This window comes from Mandrillus leucophaeus, unplaced genomic scaffold, assembly GCF_000951045.1.
Source record: "Mandrillus leucophaeus isolate KB7577 unplaced genomic scaffold, Mleu.le_1.0 Scaffold12672, whole genome shotgun sequence".
Taxonomy (NCBI): domain Eukaryota; kingdom Metazoa; phylum Chordata; class Mammalia; order Primates; family Cercopithecidae; genus Mandrillus; species Mandrillus leucophaeus.
The window spans coordinates 1-2,885 of NW_012101068.1; the positions used below are offsets into that span (position 1 = coordinate 1).

The 2,885-nt window shown below is 39.9% G+C and overlaps 1 long non-coding RNA gene across 1 annotated transcript; it reads right to left on the minus strand.

Annotated features, from left to right (window-relative positions):
- Window positions 1-1,356: 1,356 nt before the first annotated feature.
- On the minus strand, window positions 1,357-2,885 carry LOC105533619. The gene is made up of 2 exons (XR_001005139.1): window positions 2,455-2,885; window positions 1,357-2,122 (listed from the first exon to the last, which is right to left on the minus strand). It is a non-coding gene; the product is annotated as an uncharacterized LOC105533619 (long non-coding RNA).

Here is a 2,885-nt window from a genome sequence, read left to right on the forward strand (position 1 = left end):
TTTGCATGTCTTGTTTATTATGAACTACTAATTTTTTACTAATTAACAATTAACTATTTGCAGTGGCACTATTTGCTATTCTGAATGTCACATTTGTTTATTTATTTATTTATTTATTTATTTATTTGTGTTTTTTGACATGGAGTCTTGCTCTGTCCCCCATGCTGGAGTTCAATGGCACAATCTCGGCTCACTGCAACTTCCGCCTCCTGGGTTCAAGCCATTCTCCTACCTCAGCCTCCCGAGTAGCTGGGACCAAAGGCACCCACCACCACGCCTGGCAATATTTGTATTTTAAATAGAGACTGAGTTTCACCATGTTGGCCAGGCTGTTCTCAAACTCCTGACCTCAGGTGATGCACCTGCCTCAGCCTCCCAAAGTGCTGGGATTACAGGTGTGAGCCACTGCGCCTGGCCTGAATGTTAAATTTAATCCCAAAGTTTGTTTCCTCAATGTTAAATTGAAAAAGAAATGACCTTTACAGATCAGGAGTAAACAAACTGTTTGGCTGGGAGTTTATCAAGCCATGCAAAAGTGTCAGCTGATCCAAAGTAAGACATGTTAGATTGGGGTTATCATACTATGGGGTTTCCCTAAGATAAAACTCTATATTATACTATTCAAATACTTTTAATATATAAGTCATTTTTATTTTCCTTGCAGGCAATCTCTTTGAACAGAGGTTTATTCAGTAAAGGAAGGAAAGGTGGAGGAAGGAAAGAATTATAATGGTTAGAAAAGAGTAACTAAAGATTATTTCGATTATACTTCTGAAGAGCAAACTAGCATTTTTTTTTTTTTTTTTTTTTGAGACGGAGTCTCGCTCTGTCGCCCAGCCTGGAGTGCAGTGGCCGGATCTCGGCTCACTGCAAGCTCCGCCTCCCGGGTTCACGCCATTCTCCTGCCTCAGCCTCCCGAGTAGCTGGGACTACAGACGCTTGCCACCTCGCCCGGCTATTTTTTTGTATTTTTTTACTAGAGACGGGGTTTCACCGGGTTAGCCAGGATGGTCTCGATCTCCTGACCTCGTGATCCGCCCGTCTCGGCCTCCCAAAGTGCTGGGATTACAGGCTTGAGCCACCGCGCCCGGCCCAAACTAGCAATTTTAATAAATATTTGGGTTCACTTAAACTTATTAAACCAGAAAGTATAAGGCTGTCTCCATTAGTGCAGAGATGGAAGTGACAAAAACGAATCCGTTTTTGTAGCAACTGACTTAGAAAATCTTGTACTGAAATCAACATTTAGAGAGACTTGCACATCATAGATTTTCAAATGTATGCTGAATTGAAAAAGAACATTGACAAGAATTATTTCCCCGCAAAGTGTCTTATGTCAAATAGATGAACTTCACGTTGTGGAATGTAAATCTTTTATTAAAACAGTTGTCTTTCCACAGTAGTAAAGCTTTGGCACATACAGTATAAAAAATAATCACCAACCATAGTTATACCAAATTCCTCTTATCAACTGCATACTAAGTGTTTTCAATACAATTTTTTCCGTATAAAAATACTGGGAAAAATTGATAAATAACAGGTAAGAGAAAGATTTCTAGGCAATTACTAGGATCATTTGGAAAAAGTGAGTACTGTGGATATTTAAAATATCACAGTAACAAGGTCATGCTTGTTCCTACAGTATCGCGGGCCAGACACTTAAGTGAAAGCAGAAGTGTTTGGGTGACTTTCCTACTTAAAATTTTGGTCATATCATTTCAATACATGTTGCATCTTGGTTGGCTGCATATGCTTTCCTATTGATCCCACACCAAATCACAAGTTAGAATCACTTCATTTAAAATACTGAGCGGTATTGAATACTCTGAAGCAGAACAGGCAATGTGCAGCCCTCATTTACGAGAAAACTCTCAGGACACTCCCAGGGTGATGCTTGGAGAAGCTGTGAGTTGAGCTGAAGCTGGAGCACTTCCTCCAGAGCAAAGGGCTTAAGAAAGAAACAAGAACTCTAAGATGGGTCTGCTAACATCACTCCAGTTTAGATGGATCTTGGCAGAGAGACACGCTTGTTCCTCTGGGTTGGAAAGATTTACTCTCGGGAATCATCTCTGTCAGCCTGTACATCTAAAGGCATGAAGCACTCAATTGGGCAATTAACATTCTGTTAAAAAAGAAGGAAAAAAAAATTAGTGGCAAATACTGTAAAGTGTACAGAAAAAAAAAATGCGGGGAGGTGGGGACTCATGACAGCTGCTTATAAATAGGATAATATTTCTTCCTAGTTTCAAGAACCTAGCAGCATACTGGGCAATAGGAGATGTTCAAGAGTTAAATAAATGATAACTTAAACTGTATTATGGAATACAGTGTTTCACTTAAGTCATTTATGAGTTTTTTTAAAAAATTAAAATATTTGGTTCATTCTGAAGGAAGATACCTGTAGAAAGGACTGTCTAGTATGAGGGAACACACGCGTGGCGCCAGTGCACTTACAGTGTTTGTTCTTTGATGGTATCTCTGAGAATACTGGTTGTAGGACTGACCAGTAGTGCCTTCGGGACTGGGTTCACCCCCAGGTCTGCGGCAGTTGTCACAGCGCCAGCCCTGAGAGAGTAGAGGCATGAAGTCAAATGGGGTTTATGATAACCTGAGGACATCGTAATTTAGTGTTTGAGTTAAAGAAAAATTTCACAGCTTATGCACTGGCCAAATATAAGCAGTTAATCACTAAGGAAACTTTGATGATGATTTCATGCATTTATAATTCTTAGAATACATTTTGGCTTATTACCATATCTTATACCTGTATCTGTCTCTCTGTGTTGTTTCTTTTCCCCTGAAATGTCCTCTCTTCTCCTCCTATTCAAACCTTACCCATCTGCTGAGGCTCATTCCAATCCCAACTTCCTCAACAAGTTCTCTGC